The 23,860-nt window shown below is 43.8% G+C and overlaps 1 long non-coding RNA gene across 3 annotated transcripts in view; it reads right to left on the bottom strand.

Annotated features, from left to right (window-relative positions):
• Positions 1-18,986: 18,986 nt before the first annotated feature.
• The window catches only part of LOC310758855, a 45,471-nt gene continuing 40,597 nt past the window's right edge, over positions 18,987-23,860 (bottom strand). For 2 of the 3 annotated variants that reach the window (XR_014546012.1, XR_014546014.1), the window contains exons 2-4: positions 22,633-22,752; positions 20,144-21,664; positions 18,987-19,089 (exon numbers count right to left, since the gene is read on the bottom strand). This is a non-coding gene — a long non-coding RNA (uncharacterized lncRNA). The remainder of the gene's footprint in view (positions 19,090-20,143; positions 21,665-22,632; positions 22,753-23,860) is intronic. The other variant, XR_014546013.1, reaches the window with a different exon arrangement.

Below are 23,860 nucleotides of genomic sequence, written 5' to 3'. Positions count from 1 at the left end.
GGTTTTACCCTGGTTCTGGCTTTGGTTTAACCATCAAGCCAAACCCAAAACCCAGGCCGACTGCCTTGACAATATAGGCCAGATCATCTTAAAGACAGCAACCTTAGTACCTTGTCAAGTTTACGAATGTCACGTACATTTCATGAACTGGAGGGCCAGCCTCACCATTAGGCAGAGCGCGGCAGCTGATGTTGGTAGTTAGTGCAGCAAATGGTTGTAATCACTGCTGTGGGGAGCAACATTTGCTGTTGTGCCTCAGGCATCAAAAAATCTGGGTCAGGCCTCCTTTTTTTGCTGCTGTCTCATTGGACTCCTCTGGGGCCTTGCCATTACTACACAATGACTTTGGTACTTTTGAAACCCAAATTGGGATTTCCCTGTTTATTTTTAAAACTTGTTCTACAGCAGGGATAACCACCACTGCCCCCTTGGCTGCCAATTGGTCTGCCAGTATGTCCTATGGGGCCTGCTAAAGGTCACAGTAAATAGCCCCTCATAATTTCACAGTGCACAAAAGATTCTTCTTGCTCAGTTTCAATTTGCACTGAATCAGCCTCTTCTACCCTGTTCATGGGATGCAGGTGGCACTGTGGGTTAAACCACTGAGCCTAGGACTTGCCGATCAGAAGGTCGGCAGTTCGAATCCCCGCAACGGGGTGAGCTCCCGTTGCTCGGTTCCTGCTCCTGCCAACCTAGCAGTTTGAAAGCATGTCAAAGTGCAAGTAGACAAATAGGTACCACTCCGGTGGGAAGATAAACGGCGTTTCCGTGCGCTGCTCTGGTTCGCCAGAAGTGGCTTAGTCATGCTGGCCACATGACCCGGAAGCTGTACGCCGGCTCCCTCGGCCAATAAAGCGAGATGAGCGCCGCAACCCCAGAGTCGGTCACGACTGGACCTAATGGTCAGGGGTCCCTTTACATTTATCTTTTACCCTGTTCATAGAAAGCTGTCTTATACTTTTGACCTTTAAAGCCCTTCACGGCCTAGGACCCTCGTACCTACGGGACCGCCTCTCCTGGTATGCCCCACGGAGAGCCTCAAGGTCCATAAATAACAACACCCTAGTGGTCTCAGGCCCTAAGGAAGTTAGATTGGCCTCAACCAGAGCCAGGGCCTTTTCAACTCTGGCTCCGGCCTGGTGGAATGCTCTGCCTCATGAGACCAGGGCCCTGCAGGATCTGATTTCTTTCCGCAGGGCCTGTAAGACAGAGTTGTTCCGCCTGGCCTTTGGCTTGGAGCCAGTTTGATTCCCTCCCTCCCTCTCTTTCTTTTTTCTTTTCCTTCTCCTCCTGCGATGAGGCTACATTTTAATATTTTAATGTTCCATTATTTTAATGTTGTATTTTATTTTTGTTTTTAAGTTGTAATCATTCATCTTCTTTTTATTATTGCTTGTAAGCCGCTCTGAGCCCAGCCTTGGCTGGGGAGGGCGGGGTATAAATAAAAAAATATTATTATTATTATTATTATTATTATTATTATTATTATTATACTGAGTCAGACTTTCATCGAGTGCAGAATTGATTTCCAGTTGTCATCTAGATACCAGGCATTTGGGTAGGGTCTTGTGTTCCTTGGATAAGGAACAGAGTCATTGTTGCTGCTACTACAGCAACCTGTAGAAGTCTTTCATGAACTTCCTCATAATTTGGAGTAGATGTTCCACACCATTAATCCTGATATGTTTCTCTAACCATGGGAAATGGAGTTGTGTGCTGGTATCAGCATATAACAAGTTAAATGCAAACATTGCCATGCACATAGAATACATGTTTGCAAAGGGACATACAGGGAGGTAAGTTATGGGGCACATCCCTCAGTTAGACAGGTGGGCTTAGCGGCTAAACTTATGTGTGGCATTCTTTTGAGTTTTAGTAACCATGCGTTCAATCCTCAGTGGGGGCTTAACTTCTGTCCTTTATCTTTCAAAGACAGATAAATTAGACTTTATTGAGTTGCACCATGTGTGTTGGGCTTTCCGGGGGGGGGGGGACGACTGAAATGAACAGAGGTTTTGCCTACTCCATATGGACATTAAAGATCCCATGACACTTTTTGTAAGAGTGAAGTTGGTCCTCGGCCAACATTTCTCTCTTCCACTCACTACGTTACCATTCTGGGACCCAGACAGGCTTGAGGCTTGCATTGCAGTGGGGCTGTACAGCATATTGTCTGTGAAAGTACTTGGAGGTAAAAATAAATAAATAAAGCCTCCCAGTTGTATAGCACAGAGCCAAAGAGCCTGACTTGACTATCGGTGTCAACAATTTGACACAATAGCTCAAGGATTCTTTCTTTTCATATAAAGCAGCCCAGACTCTGCATTCATCATATGAGGCCTTTCTTTGTGTGCCTCCTCCATGTGAGGTCCAGAGGGTGGCAACACAAGAGCGGGCCTTTTCTGCAGTGGCTCCAAGTTTGTGGAATGCTCTCCCCAGGGAAGTTCATCTGGTGCCTTCACTAAACATCTTTAGGTGCCAGGTGAAAACATTCCTCTTCAACCATTCTTCAGCCTTTTAAATGTGTTTGTGGGAGGGGGGTTAATGTTTTGTTGTTAACTATTTATTTGTGATTTTATCTTGTATTTTTATCTTGTGAACCACCCTGAGATCTTGTGATGAAGGGTGGTATATCAATCCAAACTATTATTATTATTATTATTATTATTATTATTATTATTATTATCTCAGCAACCAGTGAGGTGATGCCATTAGCATTGAGAGGTGGACAAGGACAGAGGATACACACACACACACACACACACACACACACACACACACACATATATATAAAGGTAAAGGGACCCCTGACCGTTAAGTCCAGTTGCGGATGACTCTGGGGTTGCGACGCTGTCATCTCTGTCATCTTGCTTTACTGGCTGAGGGAGCCAGCGTTTGTCCGCAGACAGCTTCCAGGTCATGTGGATGACTAAGCCGCTTCTGGCGAACCAGAGCAATGAACGGAAACGTCGTTTACCTTCCCGCCGGAGCGGTACCTATTTATCTATTTGCACTTTGATGTGCTTTCAAACTGCTAGGTTGGCAGCAGCAGGGACTGAGCAACGGGAGCTCACCCCGTCACGGGGATTCAAACCACTGACTTTCTGATCCGCAAGCCCTAGGCTCTGTTGTTTAGACCACAGCGCCGCCAACGTCCATATATATACAGTGGTACCTCTGGTTAAGTACTTAATTCGTTCCGTAGGTCTGTTCTTAACCTGAAATTGTTCTTAACCTGAAGCACCACTTTAGCTAATGGGGCCTCCTTCTGCCGCTGTGCCGCCACTGCACGATTTCTGTTCTCATCCTGAAGCAAAGTTCTTAACCTGGAGCACTATTTCTGGGTTAGCGGAGTCTGTAACCTGAAGCGTATGTAACCTGTATATGTGTGTGTGTGTGTGTGTGTGTGTGTGTGTCTCTATATAATTTTTATTAAATTTTCTGTTTTACAATATTGAATACTCATTTAAACGTCCTTAAAATATCAATGACTCCCCTTCTTCTCTTTCCATGGTTCATTTTGCATACCATAAATCCCTGCATATTTTACATAAACTAAACCATTCAGTATTCCATTATTACATCCATCAAATCTTTATTTACACTGTTGAATTTATCTTAATGCTGCCAAGGTTTTAAAGTGTACACAGTTCCCCCCCATATATTCAATAAACATTTTCCAATCTTCTCTAAATGTAAGTTCTTCTTGTTCTCTTATCCTATACGTTAAGTCTGCAAGCTGCTCATATTCCACTAACAAGGACATAGGGGACTGATGAGTATTGCAAGGCATTTAGAGATGGCACAGGGACTGGTAGATGACCATTGTTCAGATATGGAGCTGCTGATGGTCCAGCAATGCTCTTTGTAGACCATGACATTTATGCCTATGCTGGATGACTTGACAGCCAACAGTCACATATCTGGGCCATGATGGCCTGTCAGCCATGTGTCTGTGCTGCCATCTTGCCATGTCCTAGTATAAGTGCTGGGTCCCTCTCCCTTTTGGTTGCCAGTAGCCTCTCAGCTCCACAGTGGTTGCAGCCACTTGAAATGGTCTCAGTTAAACACAAAAAGGAAATATTTCATTATGTGAAATCTGAAGGTCCGTTTTGAGCAAGCCCTCCAGTTTAGCTACACATTGCTCTCATTGGGCAAAGACATCAATTTCAGTTTCTCATTTTTTTTCAATCTGAAATTTAGCTCTCTACTTCAGTTTGCATTTTTTTTAAAAAATCTGCATGAAAATTCACCAGCATTTTAGTGTCAGTTTCTTCCAACACACACACACACACACACACTTTTGTATGCTTAATAGACACATTATTGCAAAGCAGCATTCCATAATAGAATGCATTTTTGCATGACATTTCACTAATATATGCACATATGCACACTTAACCCTAGTATATGCATTTTTGTACATTTTGTACACTGTCAAAGAGGAGAGGATGCCTGACCTTTTCAGAGTTATGAAGGAGGAGGTCTGACATATCCCACTGATCACGTAGGCAAGGGTTAGAAATATGGCATGTATTGAAATTCCTTCTTCTAATACAGAAATGAAAGGTGAAGGAGATTTGACCCTCTTTGTAACGGCAACAAAGTTGGCTCTCTTCCCAAAAGGAAGAAATAAAATACTGCAAAGCAGGAGTGATGGGCCTGGAGTGACTCACTTTAGGAAAGGTCATAAACCACATATGAATTCTGACCCCATTATGAACATAGGAAGATGACTTATACCCAGTCAAGTTATTTGTCTGTCTCAACCATTATTATTCTCACTGGCCTTTTTAATTGGAAAGATCAGGGACTAAACTTCTGTATGGAAAGTGAGTGCTGTGTCAGTGAGCTATGGTCCCTTCCGATCCCGTGTCTGAAGACCAATCCATCAGGCAGCTGATTTCTTAAAATTGCTTTAAAGTTTTCTTTGAAAAATTGGAAAAGTTGAGCCTTCAGCTCTACTATGGTACTATGGTAGAGTTCCATTAAGCTGCTAAACCATATTATAAGGTGTGGCCTTATATGAGGAAATCTTCCTCCATATAAATAATAAAAAATAAAATAAAAACCCATCCATGTAGAAAGCTAGATGTAAGGAAGAAAAGTTCTACTACTGATGTGCTCATTTTCTATATGTGAGTGTGCTCCCCCTTCCTTCCTTCCTTCCTTCCTTCCTTCCTTCCTTCCTTCCTTCCTTCCTTCCTTAAAAAATGGGCTGCTGACTTGAACATACCTGGAAAATATGACACCCTTTTCCAGGTACGCCCACTGAGGGGGATTTGGAGGGTGGCAACAAGGGAGAGAGAGCCCCCTATGAGGCCAGCCTGAAACTGATGTTGACATCCTTTTGCACCAGGTTAAGAAGTAACTCTTATCCCACTCTGTTTCCCCCTCTTCCCTTCTCTCTTCCTCTGTTTTTGTTTTCTTGGTAGAGGCCCCCGCCCTGTGGAATGCCCTCCCATCGGATGTCAAAGAAATAAACAACTATAGTACATTTAGAAGACATCTGAAGGCAGCCCTGTTTAGGGAAGTTTTTAATGACTGATGTTTTAATGTATTTTTAATCTTCTGTTGGAAGCTGCCTAGAGTGGCTGGGGAGGCCCAGCCAGATGGGCGGGGTAGAAATAATGAATTATTATTATTATTATTATTATTATTATTATTATTATTATTACTGTTAGATTTGATGGGTTTTTAAAATTGTATTTGCAAATTACTTAGAGCAGTGGTTCCCAACCTGTTTTTGGCCATGCCCCGCCTAAGCATCTCTAAAATCCTGATGCCCCCCCTATGACACATAATTCTTATTATTCAAAAAGTGTACTATTAATGTGGAGGAAGCCTAAAAGGCCATTAACTTGGTTTAACTCATTCTCGAATTGCCCCCCTTAAAAATCAAATTGCCCCCCTGTGGGGCATGTGCCCCATGTTGGGAACCACGGACTTAGATGCATTCTGTATTAGGTGACCAATGGATAGAATAGAGGTCATGGCATGTGGGAAGGAGTTTTTAACCCTTTCACCCTCCTTGGCAGAAAGGAGTATAAGAAGAGCTGCCTGTTCAAGTCTAGCTTTTCTCAGCCAAGGTCTTCATGAACTCTGGGGTGTCCCAATATCATTGATTGGCTTTTGGTTCTGTCTTGTTCCATTAGGTTCCCTCATGGTTCAGCCCTGACTTCCTCTTTGGTTCTTGCGACTGGCTTGTCTCACAGTTCCTGGCTCACTTTGGACGGCTGCCCAATGCCCAGTCCTGTCACAAGTTAAAAATCAATTTGGAGAGGGTGGGAATTCCACCAGGACTGCAGGACTGAAGAAAGGATTAGCTCCCTCCTTCATATACTCTGCAGTCTCAACTCTGATTGCCTCCCCCATTCTAGTCTCCTGTTGATTATTTCTTTTCAAAAAGCAAGACACATGAAATGTGAAGTTTCTCACATCATTAGTTTGGCTGCAAGAGCTGGCCTTATATTATCGCATGGTATATACTGTAGCAGATACCACAGCCTTTTTGGGACATGCTGAATTAATCCCCGTGATCTTTATGGTGGGGGGAAGGTGTGCGCACTGGAAATGTCTCTCAGGTTTCTGACCTGATGATCCTAGACCTCCCAAGGAAGTTTAAACATATGCCTCACTGAGCTATGTGGGTATGAATAATTGCTCATTAACCACATGATACGTAAAGATAGTAAGTGGAATTGCATTATTATCTGTAATATGATTTGAGAGTTCTGCAGTGCTTGGAAGTAGGTTACATATGTTCACCAAATTCCCCAAACATTATGCTGGCGTTCTAAGCACCTTCACAGGGGTGCTGGAGGAATGCTAGCTTTGTGAATTCTGATATGAACTAATCCCAAACTGTACCTGCTGGAGGAATGTGGGGATCGGAACTTAGCTATCCACCTAGGCCAGTGGTGTCCAAACTTTTTTCAAAGAGGGCCAGATTTGATGAAGTGAAGGGCCGTGAGGGCCGACCAAAGTTGTTGACCTTTTTTTTAGGATTGAAGTTGTTGAGGAGTTTTTTAGGATTTTACCCCAGGAAATAAACTGCCACAGGGGCCAGATTAAACCAACCAGCAGGCTGGATTAGGCCCCCAAGGCAGACTTGGGACATGCCTGACCTAGGCCATATTCACACCATACATTTCAGTTTAAGTAGGGATGGCTGTTTCCCAAAAAAACAGAACTGTGGTTGGCTAAAGATGCTGAGAGTTGTAAGAAGATTCCTGTTCCCCACTCAGAGCTACAATTTACACAATAAATTCACCTTCTCAGGCAGCCCCTGGTGTTCCTGAATGCAGCCCCTAATCAAAGAGGAAGCTCTTCCCTATGTACCACTGTCGAGGAATATGCATTATTTGCCAATGTGAGAAGGGTGATACCTGTGGTGGCATCCCAGCTATGCAATGCCATCCATTCAGGAGTGTACTTCATCAAAAAAGAACTGATATGGACTGCCAATGTTTTAAGACCATCTAAAATGGCATTTGCTTGGCACCTGCTTCATATAATATTGGCAGGTGGTTAAAAACCTACCCCCCCCCTCAGGTTATAATCAACACATTGTGGCTGATTTTCTGAGCTGCTTTGGAACTGCTATTATTACGCTATGCATTGCTTTGTGCTGGATTCTCTCTTTTACTGAATTTGTATGTAGCCGTTTTACTACATTTTTAATTAAAAGTTTAAAAAAGAAGTGTACTTGATGCCAATGCTTATATCATTTTGACGCCAAATAATGATATATCTGTTGCCCAGGCATTTTCAGGGTTGTACAGTGCAAAGCTATGTCTACGCAGAAATAATCCCTCTTGAATCCAATGGGACTTACAACTACAGGATTGCAGTCTCTATGTGTTAATGGCTTAGGGTGAGTAGCCTGCCCTGTGGTTTGAACTGCTCTTGCCGTTTAAATTGGTTTTATGCTTTAGGATTGTTTTTATTCCTGTGCGATTTAATGTAATTTGTGAGCTGTACTCAGCCCTGGGATCCACTGTGATGAAGAGCAAGGTATAAATGCCCTTAAAAAAATATCAAACAAACAAACAGAGCTATTTTAGCATCTCAGTTATAGCATAACAGCAGGTCAGCTCTCTTGAAAAGAGGATAATGTTTCCGCTATCATGGCGAATGTTGATTAATTTACTTTCATTCAAGTGGAACCTAAGAATCCAACTTAAACTTTAGTTTGGGTCATAGGAAATATCATGCTGTTTGACCTTCGCGTTTTGCTCGGTGCAGCAGGCTGGAGAGGAGGAGGAGCCATGTAGCAAATAGCAAAGCCAGATTTTTCAAAGCATAAAAGAAAGGGGAAGGGGGGAAAAAGCAAAACCAAGAACAAAGGAAACAGCTGTTACAACTGCAAGAAGCTGCACTTACACTTTGAGAAAGTGAATGAAACCAATTACCTGCAGGAGTCTTCAAGTTGTAAACTGGTGTAATGTTTTCTCGGAACACATGTTCCTTCCAAACCACAGGATGATTCCAATTCAGTGACAGGCTTCCTGAAGAGAGCCTGTTTTTCTCAGAGGTGTTCTTTAGAAGTCCTTAAAGATGTCTCCTGTAGGTTGCTCTTTCCATGCAAGTGAGTCACATTTTGCACTTTCCCCCCCTTCAAATCCATCTGATCAGAAAATACCCATCAATCCCCACAACCCAATTTTTTGGGCCAATTCTTACATCATAGAGATGACCAAAACCTCAGAAGGCTTGTTTTCTACTGCAAACTATTGAAGCCTCCAATTATTTTACTTTATTGGTTGTATAGATCACACCAGCCCAAGGGATTAGGGGGCATAACAATTTGCTAATTATTCGACCTAATCCCTCCCTATCAGTGTCTTCCCAAAAATAATAATGATTTGAATAAATAATACAGTTGTACCTTGGATCTCAAACGTCTTGGCTCCAAACAAATCTGCTCCCGAATGATCGAAACCCGGAAGTGAGTGTCCCTTTTTTCAAACCAGAAGCCAAGCATCTGGCACGGCTTCTGATTGGCTGCAGGAGCTTCCTGCAGCCAATCAGAAGCTGCGCTTTGGTTTCCTAATGTTTTGGAAGTTGAATGGACTTCTGGAACGGATTCCACTCAACTTCCAAGGTACAACTGCACTTGAAACTGAACCAAAAATGCTAGTCACATTAGCTCTTCTAGTCAATTAGGATCATTGCATCGAGGAAGCAACACTCATCAAGATACATGAATTCTAGAGAAACAGGTGGATTGGAGCCACACTCAGTCAAACTTAAAAGGCAGGGCTTTTGATCAAGTGTGGTGCAATGCTGAGCATGTCAAGCTAGGACCTGGGTGACCAGGATTTCAATCCTCACTCAACCATGAAGCTCACTGGGGAACTTGGGCAAGTCATGATCACTTGGCCTAACCCACCTCACAGGGTTGCTGTGAGGATAAAATGGGGAGGGGAGAACTCTCAAAGGTTCCTCCTTGGGGGCGGGGGAAAGGTGATATGTAAATCTAATTAAGTTAATAAATAATACAGACCCGTTGAAATAAATGGGCCTTAAGTTAGTCGTGGAGTATGACTCCACTCTTTATTCAATCTGGTGTGTGTTGCAGGGGAACAGCATGAACATTTATGCATTCTTAGAAATGTGGACAGGTTGTAAATTTGGTACTATTTTATATCTATCTATCATCTATCTATCTATCTATCTATCATCTATCATCATCTATCTATCTATGTGAATATTAAGAAACATTTGTTGCAGTCGTTGTTTGGCAGTGGAGGGAAAGAGAGAGGAATGTATATATTTCCTGCAATGCTTTGCCATCCCAGCATCATGAAGACAATGCACAGAACCATTTGTCTTGCCGAATCAGTGGGGATTAAACACACCAAACTGTGTTGATGAATGCATTCGCTAGCTATTATGATTCCTCGATGAGTTGCGCAATATAAGAAGCAACATGAGGTTTGCAAGACAGCCGGAGAAGTAATTAATCCAGGCTACTTTATTGTTTCCATAAAACAATATGAAAGCAATATAAACCGTTGCTTTATATAATGCAATAGCATAAACAAACTCAGAGTAAAATGAGAAGAATGCGGATTGACAAGGTCCAGCGAGCTCATTGCTGGCTGTGAAACTGGATGCTTTTTCTACCATTCTGATGAAGCTTGCATTTGTTTGTTTATTATTGATGTGTGCGGGACGAGGAGGGGAAAGTCCTGTTGCAGAAATCCTTGTGTGATGGCCTGGGAATCAGATTCAGAGGTGAACCTGAGGAATCCCAGCCTGCACAGGAGTCCCCACCTCCAGGACCAGCTGAGCCGGGGCTGGGGCTTGAACCTGAAGGGCCCTCACCTGTGCCGGATCCTCAGGAGCAGACACCAGCTGAATCTGCTCTGGCTCCGGAGATGATCGAGGACCCATTGCCTGCAGGTGCTCCACTCTCAGCCCCGTCAGGGGAAGGTGAGGTTGCCTCTGGGTCCAGTAACCCTCCAGCCTCTCCTGAGCTGCAGAGGCTCAGGGCAGAGAGGCGGAGGGAACTAAGTTCTCGTAGGAGGAGTGCTTGCCTCCAGGCCAGGAGAGGCGAGTCACCTGTGGACCAGGGCCGCCCTATGCCTCAGAGGAGATAAAAGCCAGCCAGCCCAGTTCCAGGTTGCGGGAGCAACATTGTTGGTAACCTGTTCCTGCTGGCACCCTGTCCTGCTCTTCTGCCACACCCGACTCCTTGCCTTGGACCCCGCTTCAGCTTTGATGGACAGCCTCCATACCACACCCTCTACCTCGGGCTGGACTCGGACCATGCCGCATGGTAACCCCCCGGGACCAGCACACCTTGTTAGAAGATTTGTTAGTAGAAGGCTGCCCATTGTTGAGACTGACTGGCAGCGACTCTTTGGGATTTCAGACAGGGGTCCCTCCCAACCCAGCCTGGAGATGCTGGGGATGAAACTGGGATGCTTCACCACTGAGCTATAGTCCCCTTCCTGATAGTAGTCCCTTCCTGGGTGAATAATAACTTCAGGAGGGGTATTTTTTGTTTGGGGGCACAGCACAAGTGGAAAATGTTAAACTGGTACCCTCTCTGTGTACTGTGTTCCCAATCCCTTCCAGCCCTGCTATTTAGAAAACAGCACATGAGAACACATGAGAAATGTGATGATGCTCTTCAAGTCTCGTCTGGTTTGGACCTGAGCCAGCTGGTGCTTGGCCACACACCTCACATCTTGAAACTATGTCTGATGAGAAAGAAAATATAATGTAATGTTATATAATTTATATCACCATCAATACGCTCCATGGATGCTGAAACTGGAAACCTTCCCAGGTTTCTTCTGCAACAGGTGCTAAAACAGCTCCACCCTAGTGGCACTACTTTTTTGGATGAGGAAGTTTCCAGGGATCTGGACATCACACAGAAACTTTGTTCTAAAGCAGTCTTGGGTTTCCAGATGTTGGACTACCACTCCTATCATCCTTGAATGCTGCCCCTGCTGGCTATGGATGATGGGAGTTGTAGCCCAACAAAATCTGGGGACCCAAGGTTGGGAAAGGCTCTCCTCCTATAGCAGGGAGTAGAAACATTTCTCAGCCCAAAAGCCACATGCCTGGGTGACTTTCTGGGGGACCGGAGGCCAAAGCAGGCAGAGCAGCAAGTTTACATTTTGCCATTGTACAGGAGACTAGTTTCTAGTCTCACTCACTCGCCTATCCCTCTCTAGCCTCCATCCAGGCAAGAAAGAAGCAGACCCCCCTCAAGATTAAATTGGGACATCTCAAATTGACAGAAGCTGCGCCGGCTTCTGATCCCAATCTGAGATGTCCCAATTTTCCCGGAGGCTGCTGCAGGCTGTCCTGCATCTGGAGAGGCAGGGTCCCATTAGCAGGAGGCCAAATATAGCAAAAGTAAGAGAGGGGAAGGAAGGAGGGGGTGAGTGGGTAGGAGAAGAAGCAGGGAGAGGGGGAGCAATGGAGATGGAGTTGGTGGCCTAACTTTTGTCACAAAACGCTGGAGGGTATGGAAGCATGATTGGAGTTCAAAGGCATATTCCAGCCAGGCAAAAACACTCAAGGAGGGTGCAGAGCAGGACTGACGATGAAGGATGTAACTCAGGAGGGGACGTGGCCTGGGTAAAGCCCTGAATGCCAGAAAGAGGTTTCTCTCTCACTAGCTAATCTGCAGGTAGCCTCTTGAGACAGTTCAGGCCAGGAAGTCATTTTCATGTAGCAGGATTATGCAGGTGGTGTGAGCTGAAAGGGACCATTATTATTGTCCGGTCCTTTGTGTGGCTCCCTATTCTTGGTCCGTCCATTCCCACCCCCACCCCCCCGCTCCCATGACATCCTACATATTTGAGATGTCATCACTCAGCCAGATGTTGGAAGCCCCAGCCATCTAAATCCAATTGGCTATTTGGAACTAAATCTGGGTTCTAAAGGTCGCAACTCACGATGCGGAGGTTACCAGAATTAGGGATTATTCGTTCTGAATTGTGCGTTTTTCTATTAATAGGTGTGCCTCGTTAATGCCGCAGGTGTTGGTGGGAAGTGTCCTTTGAAGCATTACCTAATCACCCTCTTTGCAAATCCCTGTAATCCGGCCCTCATAAAATGTACATGGATTATTGATTGAGAGGCCCTCGGGGATCGCTAAAACAAGGTTCAGCTCAAATGCCTGTGTGGAGCAGGAGGTGCGCTGCAGATTCGCTCCCTGGAATGTCTGCCAGGTGTTTGCCGTTTCGACTCCAAAGGAAAGGATAGCGGGAGGGAGGGGGTGAGGGGGGTCGTTCCCATCCAGGAGGACCAGACTGCCACAGAGGAGGGAGGCAAAAGACTTCAGGAACACGAGCATCAGCTCAAGGCACCGAATGGGGAAAGGTTATAGGGCTGGCTTCTTTCTCTCCATGGGATCGTTTCACGCGCAGCCATAAAATGAAAGAACAGGAAGATAGATAGATATATATCCCTCTCCCAATTACACCACATGACATGCATTTATGTCTCTGGCACATTTATGAGGAGCGAGGCTTCGCTGTGAGAGCAACTGCATAGGCATGTTGGGATCAATGGAGGGGCGGCAGAGGTAGGAAGCAGCTGAATTCACTGGATCCCATAAAACTCTACGAGATACATGCACGATAGGCAAAGGAAAGGAGGCTTAAGTTTAGCAGGACGCTCATGACTGCAGCTGCAAGATATTAGGCTAATAATAGGAGGAGACTAAGAAGGCTCCCCAAATCATAAATGTCTATAATTTGTATAGTCAAGACAGTGCGATGAGTGCCCTCCAGGGTAGAGCACATGGCGGAGAAAACAGCTCCCAAGTGAGTTAATGTGAAACAGTAGATATCCTCTAAATTAGTTGCTTCTATTTTTATTTTTGCAATGGGAACATTTTTGTACAGAAAAATATGATACAGTGGAACCTCGGTTGTCAAACATAGCAAAACGGTCTTCCATTCTGGAAGACCGTTCGACTTCCAAAACGTTCGACAACTGAGGCACAATTGCCGGTTGGCAAAATCCATTGAAAAAAATGGAGAAACACACCTCAGAAGCCATTCAACTTCAGAGGCGCGTTTGAAAACGGAAGCATTCACTTCTGAGTTGTCGGCATTCGAAAGCTGAAACGTTCAACTTCCTAAGCGTTCGACAACTGAGGTTCCACTGTACATGGCATCATAGCAGCCAACTCCTAGAGACCACTGCCATTCAAATGGTTTGCATGCACTACTTCATGTGACTGATTATGTGTGGCGGGGCTAACCTGCCCCCCCATATTTTATTCAAATTGGCACCCCTGCATAGCATTCTCTTTTGTAGCAGCCGCATTGCTCTTAGTATTCCTTGTATAGTATTCTGTATATGGTTTTTCAAAGGCCAAAAAGCAAAATATAGTGGTACCTCAGGTTACATACGCTTCAGGTTACATACGCTTCAGGTTACAGACTCCGCTAACCCTGAAATAGTGCTTCAGGTTAAGAACAGTTTCAGGTTAAGTATGGACCTCCGGAATGAATTAAGTACTTAACCTGAGGTACCACTGTACTAGACATGTATATTCAGAAGTAAGTCCAATTGAATTCAGTGGGAATTGAATACCTCATGTTCATCATCTTACTATAGCACTCAAATTTTAAGAGCTTTCTGAGTTGTTCTAAGGGAAAACAGAGGCATGACAGGGTTAAGGGTTTTTTCCCCAGGTCAGAGCCAGAGCTGCCAGATGGAGAGTTATGAGCTTCAAAACCACTGAGGCGGCCACCGAGGTGTGTAAGCATAGCAGAAGGGACATTCCTCTGTGTCCACTGAGCAGCCATCAAGGGGGAGAGAGGGCTAAACACTTTGCCCAGAGGGAGATGTGCAGCTGCGATTGAAGAAGGCTGGGAGAGAGATAGTCTGCAGTGGCTGGGGAAGAAATGCGACTTTCTGAACTGTAAATTCAGAAATGCCAGCAGATTTGCATGGTAAGCTGATGGGGCTGGAAGTCAGGAATGCAACAGGGGCCAAATTTGGAGTGAGGGAATCTTGGGGGCAGGGGGTGAAACTCACTACCAGCACCTGAGCTGGCTTGGATAACCCACATTTCCCACAAGGCCCCAGAACAATTTTACCTAATGATGCACTGACAGTCTTGAAAAAATGGGGCCACTGCTTTTCCCCCAGTAGCCCATGCCAGAGCAATAATGCATCATCACATTATGCTGCTATAATGGCTTTTAAGGGAAGGGATGGCATCAGTGTGGCTGCTATGAAAAGCTCCTGCAATTTGGAATGAAAGTGAGCACCTCTCTTGTGCTGCCTCACTGACTTCTACTGACAAATCCAATTTCTTTCATGATACCTTTGTCATTACACATCCAATCATTTTTTCCTGGCTGCCAACATCTGCTTTGTGTTGCCCCGAATAAGCATCATAATCACCGTCATTATTTATAGTAATGTGCTAAACCGTAAGAATAAGCCATAAAATATTGAAAAGGTTACGAAACACCTTCTGTAGTTCGAACAAATCCTTAGCTTAATATAGGCAGATGTTTAATAATGTACCTGCATCATGATTATTAGAAAGAATTTGTCCAAAGGGCCTCCAGAAAGATGCATTTGCGAGTCAGGCCATAAAGTTGAAGATTTGAACTATAAAGGATCATTTTCAAGTGTATCATTGACTCTGCATGCAGATTTGTGTCCTTAATCCTTGTGTTTCATAATACTTCAGTTGGCCCAATAAAATGGTGTCACATTAATATCCAGAACACCTCATTATCCTATTTTTTTCTCATGAGAACCCCATAAAACCAAGCAAGCAGTTTCCCCATGACCAAACACCACAATTGAAGCACTGTAAATATATAGGGGCACTTGGCTTGAAGGGAAATATAAAGGATATGAAAGTGTTTGATCTGCTCACACTTTTCCTTATTGTAATTCTCTAGAGAAGCCAAACAAGTTGCCATAAAGTGTGCAAAAGTTGTTAAGGCCGAGCTGAAAATTCTCAGAGGAAGAAATTTGGCTTAGTGTTTGTGTGTTTGCGTGTAAATTCTGTCCCCAGATCATCATGGGGGCGGGAATGACTGCTATCTCCTCCACTCAAAGCCCCCTGACAGCAACTCTAAGTGATCACAGAATCATAGGAATCTCAGCACAAACATCCATGACAGATGGACATCCAACCTCTTTCTAAAAACCTCCTAGGAAGGAGAATCCATCCCCTCTTGTGGGAGTCCATCCCCTCTTGTGGCAGCCATAAGGCTGGCGGGCGTGCAGCTTCCCTCCCAAGCCTCCCAAGCTTCTGTGGGAATCGCTCTCCTCCTGAGGAGGCTTGGGAGGGGCGCAACTTCACTCCCAAGCCTCTGTGAGGATTGCTCTCCTGAAGCAGCATGGGGGAGAGTTGTGCCCCCCCCCGGATGGCTGGCAGTGAGTAGCTACGGCCACCCCAACACTATCCGTGGTAATTTGGGGGCACTGGGCGGATATTTGCACCCCGGCGCCGCATCTGCTAAAGATGGCCCTGCAACTTGAAACCATTGGTTTGAGTCCTACCCTCCAGAGCAGGAGAAAACAAACATGCTCCCTCCTCCATGTGACAGCTGTTATGATATTTGAAGATGGCTATCATATCTCCTCTGTCTCCTCTTTTCCAGGCTAAACATACCCAGCTCCTTCAAGTGCTCCTCATAAGGCTTAGTTTCCAGACCCTGGATCATCTTGGTTGCCCTCCTCTGCACACGTTCCAGCTGGTCAACATCCTTCTTAAATTGCGGTGCCCAGAATTGGACAGAGTATTACAGGTGTGGTCTGACTAAGGCAGAATAGAGCGGTACTATTACTTCCCTTGATCTGAACACTATACTTCTGTTGATGCAGCCTAGAATAGCATTAGCTTTTTTTGCTGCTGCACCATACTGTTGACTCATGTTAAACTTGTGGTTCACCAAGACCCCTAGATCCTTTTCACATGTACCGCTACATGTGTTCTCCATGCTATATTTGTGCACCTTGTTCTTCCTGCCTAAGCGCAGAACCTTGCATTTGTCCCTATTGAAATACATTTTGTTAGCTTGCATCCAGATCTCCAATATGTTAAGGCCATTTTGAATTCTGGTTCTGTCTTCTGCAGCATTAGCTACCCCTCCCAGTTTGGTGTCATCTGCAAATTTGATGAGCATCCCCTCAATTCCTTCATCCAAGTCATTTATAAAGACGTTGAACAACAACAGGCCCAGGACAGAACCCCGAGGCACCCCACTTGTCACTTTTTTCCAGGATGATGAGGAACCATTAATGAGTACTCTTTGGGTATGGTCAACCAGCTACAAATCCATCTAGCAGTTACCTTGTTCAACTGAGACTGAGATGGTACGGTCTTAAGATGCCAACCACTTCTTCTAAATTAAGGGGCTCCACGGAAGCCACCACCCACCCCAAACATTTAGAGCTAGAATTGCCAAATACATAAATATTCTGGTGCTGCAGTTGCCCACTCTAAAGTTTTTTTGTCCTTTCCCCAGTAGTCATGGGATCTTTATTGGATACAGCCGGATGTTATTAGAGTAGGATGGAGAATACACAGTTACAAAATCCCCATTCAGACTGCATTGCTGGTTGTTTTATTTTTATAATGGATTTTAGGTTAGGGCTTTGTCAGATGGCTGTGGTGGTTGCCCGAGAGTAACCAGGCAGGACTCCAACCTGTCTTTTACAGGCTTTATTCTTGGTGCAAACTATGTGAAGAGCGTTGTAAGTTCATGTCTGTCTCAATCAGTGGCAGAATCTGGGAGTGGTCGGTCTTTGTACCTCCCCCAGCATAAAAGTCACGTCACCCCCAGCCTTTTCCGCCCCTCCCTGTGCCGAAGACTACTGCGCAGAATGGGCGCTGGCAAGGGCGCGCTCCCCGCCTCTCCGGCTTGCTCAGGCTCAGTGTTAAGGCTCTCCCTAGGATCCCCTTGCCCCTGCACTTCTTCTCCACTGGAGGTGGGGCTTTCCTCCCAAGTGCCCTTCCATCTCTCGTCTCTGAGCTGATGGCAGTTCCCTGACAGGCTTTAATTCTGTTTTTAACATTGAGAGCAGCCCTGGGATCTCCAGGAAAGGCTGGATGCCAGGGTGGGAGGAAGAGGAGGAGGAGGAGAACAACAACAACAACAACAAGAACATCACTGGGTAACTTTTGGCCAGTCGCCATTGCTCACTGTTACCTAATTTACGTGGTTGTAGTTAGAATAGACTGGGATCAGATACACTTCCCAGAGGAAACTCATTCCTCTTCTACCTTTTCACTAGGAGGAAAGGAATGATTTTTGATTTCTTTTGCCAAATTTATACTCTTCTGTTCCATTTAGAGCGATTTTACTTGTTTTATAATTGCGATGGTTTCATCTGCTTTTAAAATGGTATTTTCCCTCGCTGTAACCCGCTGTGGGATCTTATGGTGAAAGGTGGGGTGAGCAATCTTAAAAATAAATAAATAAGTACTATAAACAAATAGGCTGCGAGCAGCCACAGTTCCTCACCTCGTTTCCTGATGCCATCTCAGAAGGCTTCACTTGATGCTTCCAACATCCTAATTAAGGGCATATCGGTGTCCCTTTGGGAGTAAGTCAGTTAACACACACCATACGGCATGTCACTCGCAAACCATTCGCCCCGAGAATGAGAAGAGGCTGGTGAATTCCCTAGGAAAGACTCAAATGTACCTGTTAATGGGCAAAGCGTTAAGATGAGTGGGGACCCCTCAGTTAATGATCTTAAGCTTCCAGGAAATGTCAGAACCAAAGACCTGTTTATTTATCTAATGCCCTTTCCGGTATCACATTAAGACTCCCTTCCCATTTGAAAGCACTCATAAGCAACAGAAAGTAGTTGCAACTAGATGACTTAGCTCTCAACAACAATCTTATAAGCATTTGGGAGGGGGCTCAGAGGGAAGGGGAGAAAGCGGAAAGGAAAAGTAGTAAAATTAAAAGGTGCCACCAGCTTTTTGTGAATGCTGTGTTCATTGATCTCTAGATTTGGGTTGAATGAAAATGGCCTCCAAAAGTTCTCCACATTATTTGAAGCATTCATGGTGGGGCGGGTGGAATTTTGTCAGATATGAAACGGGGAGAGAATCTCAGACATTTTCCCCTGGAAAATTCTCCTCTGAGAAATTCAGGCTCATGTATCGTTGGATTAAGCTTTATTTCCAGTTCATATTGGTGGATGAAGTAAGCCATGGCTAATATAGGGGAACCGGAAAGAGTGAAGGGGCACCTCTGTTGCTTCCTTGAACAATATTAACATGAGATTAAACGATATTAAGACTGGTTCCACAGATGGTGAACTTGGGCAGACCATTTCACTGAATGTTCTCCAGGAGAAATCCCCTCTACAGTTCAGGAGAATATTAAAAAAATTACCCCAGAGGAATTCCTTCTTGCCGGATTTGCCTGAAAGGAGGATGGAGAGATGTATGTTGTGTGTGTAATATCCTTTGATTTTTATCCTGACTGCAATGTAAAAAGGTGAAAGTCCACTCACTTTTGCAGCTGCCCCTGCCCACTTCCAATATGTGGCCCCCAGAAAGTTGTCCACAAGGGCTTGAAAAGATTTCCCACCCTTGCTATAGAAGAAGGGTGGATTCTAAACATTTAAAATAAAATAAAACAATTCATAAAACCAGTTCAAACTGGAATGCGTAGGATTAGCAAACATAACATAAGACAGGGACCCTGTACTTTTAATAGTTGTTTTGGTGAGGGGGGAAAAACCCCCAACATTAGGCAAAAAAATCCCTCCAATGCACCACCTTAAAAACATCCAGGCTTCTTATCCTCCAGCACATCTGATGACCTCATTGAAACAGACACCAAACATTAAAATGCCCTCAGTCAAATGATACATCTCAGTTGAAACACAGACACAGAGTTTGGTGAGAGTTCCAGCTTATTTACTTATAATTAATTATTATTATTTAGGTTTACACTCACAGAATAATGGGTTTCAGATATGAAGGAGGGAGGGGGCAAACAGCTTTTGTTTTGTTGAGTGGGGACTGGTTTGTATGTGTTTGCATGAGCTGTGTGTGTGTGTGTGTGTGTGTGTGTGTGTGTGTGTGTGGATTTCATCTTTACTATGGATGTGGCAAGGATTTGGTTTCCTCACTTGTTTCTTTAGCCTTAACCAATTTAAACACACTAATCTTTATTGTCCTGAGAGTGCAGCACACAGTAAAAACCGAGGCTCTGATCCAACACCAACAAGAATCGCAATACAAAGCCTTCGATTAGCAACAGTGAAACAGAATTATGCCTCTTTAAATTGCTTAATAATAATAATAATACAAGAAGCAATTCTTCCAGGGTAACATTTCAACTATTTATATGCTGCCAAAATCAAGTAACTGATATTCCATAGGTACCCAGTGTAAATTGTAGGTAAAATGTAAACTGTAACGTCAACATCAGTAATATTTCTCTTTTTCTGTTCAAGAGCTACAACGCACTACTGTTCAGGATGTGCTTGTGTGCTTCTCTTGGGCATGTGGTTGGCCACTGTGAGAACAGGATACTGCCCTTGAATATCTGAGAAAATTCTGTTTGCAGGTTGAAACTCTTGTGTCCAGAGTTATGTACACTTAGGCTGAGGTATGCACACTTTCCTGTGCGTAAATCCCATTGAACACAGTGGAGCTTACCTGTGAGTTGATAATCACAGGCTTGCCTTGTTGAACTGTCATTGAGGAACAAGCTTGAACTGCAGAGGTTATTAATAGTGTTTTAATCCGATTGTTGTCAGTGCACATGGCATTTTACAGAATTCCCTTGGCAAAAAAATAAACAAATGATTAGTTCCATCACCCAAAGCAGCATATATAATCCCTGCCCTTGAAACATGTCAAACACCTCAAAATTATTAATTTTCCCTATTTCAGGGAAAAACTTGTTACTGAACCTCACATTGAAACATAAGCTGGCACAGAACCCAATAAAAGAATAAAGAGGTGATCAAAAGTTTATTGACCTGCTAATAGTAAAACTACAGTAATTAACTGCAGATGGCAGAGGATCTATAAAGTTAGCCAACATGCTTTGGGACATTAAGGCTGCAACCCTATACCCATTCTTACCTGGGAGTAAGTCCCCTTGAGGTCAATGAGGCTTACTTCTGAGTAGACATTATAAGCTTGCACTGTAAGGGATGTATGCATTTAATTACAGTTTTACTGTTTCAGTTAATATGCTGTTTTCATTTTATTATATAATATACCACTGAGGTATTGTTTTATTATAATTCAACTATGGTTTTACAGCAGATACCATTTGCCCACTTCTGCAGTCCTGGAGTTGAAACAACCCCCTGCCCCAGTTCTCCCAAGCAAAAGTAGAAGACAAATATTCTCCAAACAGAGTGAATATTTGGTCTTCAGCATTGATCTCTGCTGTCTGAAATGGAAATGTAAGAATGTAAGAACACAAGAAGAGGCCAAAGGGTGATCTATCACAGTATCATATTGTTGGGGGGGGGGCAACCAGATGCCTAGGCAAAGCCCACAAGCAGGACCTGAGCACAAGAGCTGTCTCCCCTCCCGTGGTCTCCAGCTACTGGTATTTCAGAAGCATTGCTGCCCCTCACCATGGAGAACAGAGTATAGATATCGCAGCTAGTAGCCACTGATAGGCTTACCCTCCATGAATTTGCCCAATCCTCTTTCAAAACCATCAAAGATGGTGGCCACCACTGCTTCTTGTGGGAACAGAATTCTGCAGTGCCGTGTTTTGCCAGTCCTGAATTTTACACCCCAAATCTATCTATTTATTTACTTCAGCTTTCAACAGAAATCTCTCAGTTTACAAGTCCCAGCAAAAAAGCAATCAACATAAGAAATGCAATAGGAAAGCCACATTCAAAACTAAACAACACTACTGCTAAGAGTCACAATCAATCACCACCATCATGACCACAGGATTCTGGTTATCGGGTTTTGCAATGACCTAGTACACATCTGGCCGATATAGTGCCCTCCAGATGTAGCTGGACTCCAACTCCCACTGGCTCCAGCCAGTATGGCCGTTGGTCAGGGATGATGGGAGTTGTAGTCCAACCGAGTTCAGGAGGGCTCCACATTGCCTACATTTAACTAGCAGCTTGTTCCCCTTTCTGATCTTCCTTTCACACCCACTTGATCTCGTGCTCTCCCTTCTTGTATCTCCTTTGCCTAGGAAAGTAGGAAACAATGAAATGAGAACTTGCCTTGGTTAGCTTCAGTTAAAAACCGATATAAATGATTTGGTGAAAAATGATACTTTGGAGCTGTGGAATCCACCCATGTGGACATTCTTGGTGTGTGTGTGTGTGTGTGTGTGTGTGTGTGTGTGGTGAAATACCCTTCCTGAACAAATATATCTGAATGTGGGGTAGAAACAGAATGTGGGCAGGGCAATCTCATTCATACTCGCAAGAACATTCACACAAATGGTTCAGCACTTCCCCTTCCCTCTCCCCCCCAAAACTGGCAAAAAAATGTGACAACATTATTATTATGATGAACAGCAGAATAAAAGTGTACTAAATAAAGCACGTCGAATTTATCTGGACAAAACGCTCGTGCTCAATTCAACATCAAAATGAATTATTTGTTTTCACATCATAGGGGGATTTTCTTTAAGTACGGATAAGCAATGGGCTGTGACCACCTGAATCATTCTTAGGTTGTCATTGCTGTGACAGTGGGAATCCTGGCTAACCCGGGGATAACACTTTGCTCTTTGGGAGCTGGTGTGCTGCTGCTGCTGCTGCATGCTCTCAATAGGCAAGATCCAATACGCTCCCAAGCAAACCCTAGACTGACCTTTGACTCTTCCTCTGAAATATGACCATAAAAATAATGAGTCTGTAAACTGCTTTTGGCAATTATATCATTCCTGGAATGAAAGGACATTGTCATTAGCATGCGGCTTATGGACACCAGCTTGCTGGGCTTGGCTTGCAGCCAAGCTGGGAAAGGGAGCTGGATTTAAAAAACTGACACAGGTTCAATGGGATAATTAGGCAGGTTTTGTTTGAGTTTGTTGATCTAAATGTGCAAGAGATTAGCCTTTCCCCTTTCAGCTCTAGGTAATGATCACAGCTAACAGGTGGCAAGCTAATGGCAGAACATGAAAATAATACTTTGTTTCCTGGTACCTTTCTTTGTTGTTTTTCCACAGGGAATTTCTTCAACATCTTCCAACCAGCAGACAGCATTTGGCCGTCCCCTTCATGTCCTTGCTTCCTTCTTGCTTTTGGATAATTTCTTTTTCCTATCTGGAAAAAAGAAAAACACCATCCATACCATCCATTTCAATCTGCAGTTTTTAAAAACACACGCTCCAAAATACACCCCCAAATGACAAATGTTTACAAGATGGCCCAAGGACTGCCTTTAATAGTTTAAACAGGTGTGAGCAACCTTTAGCCCTCCAGATGTTGCTACAACTACAGTTCTCATTATCCCCAACCACTGGCCATGCTTGCTGGGCTGATGGGAGTTGTAGTTCAGCAACATCAGGAGGGCCACAGGTTCCCAATGCCTGTTTTGAAAGTTCCCTCCACAAACACAGATTGCAGCTGCTCTAAGCAGCAAGAATGGCCAGTTGCTACTGGGACTGGACACAACTAGGTAGGGCTAGGAGAGAGCCTTGTCTGAAACTTCAGAGAGCTGCTGCCAATCAGTGCAGACAATACTGAGCTAGATAGACCAACGGTCTGACTTAGTAGAAGGCAGCTTCCTATGCCACAAATGCCACTGGAGTGATGGGACATGCCAATATATAACATCTTTCCCAGGGATATTGTACAAAAAATACATTGTTGGTTTGTTTAATTTTAAAATTTTCTGTTTTACAATTTAGAATATTCGTTTAAACAATCTTAAAATATCAGTGACTTCTCTTCTTCTCTCCCCATGGTTCATTTTGCATAGCATAAATCCCTGCATATTTTATATAAACTAAACCATTCAGTATTCCATCATTACTTCCATCAAAGATTATTTACACTGTTGAATTTATCTTAATGCTGCCAGCGTTTTCAATTGTACGCAGTTCCCCCTCATATATTCAATAAACATTTTCCAATCTTTTTAAAAGAATGTTTTTCTTAGTTCTCTTATTCTGTAAGTTAGATCTGCAAGCTGCGCATATTCCATCAGTCTAAGTTGCCATTTTTCTTTTCTTTTTTATAAATATTTATTAAGTTTTCCAATTTTATGCAAACACAAAAAGAAAAAGAAAAATATTAAAAACAAATCAATTTCAATAACAATTTTTCAGTAACATGTTTCTTTAACTTCCTCATACCTCCCCTTCTTGTTTTCTAGTTCAAATTGTTAATCCAGCAAATCCTAATCTCTTAACATTCCTTTTAATTAACA

This window comes from Podarcis filfolensis (genome assembly GCF_964270895.1).
Source record: "Podarcis filfolensis genome assembly, chromosome: 3".
NCBI lineage: Eukaryota > Metazoa > Chordata > Lepidosauria > Squamata > Lacertidae > Podarcis > Podarcis filfolensis.
Note: the sequence above shows the minus strand (reverse complement) of the source record. Positions and strands in the feature narration are given on the sequence as shown.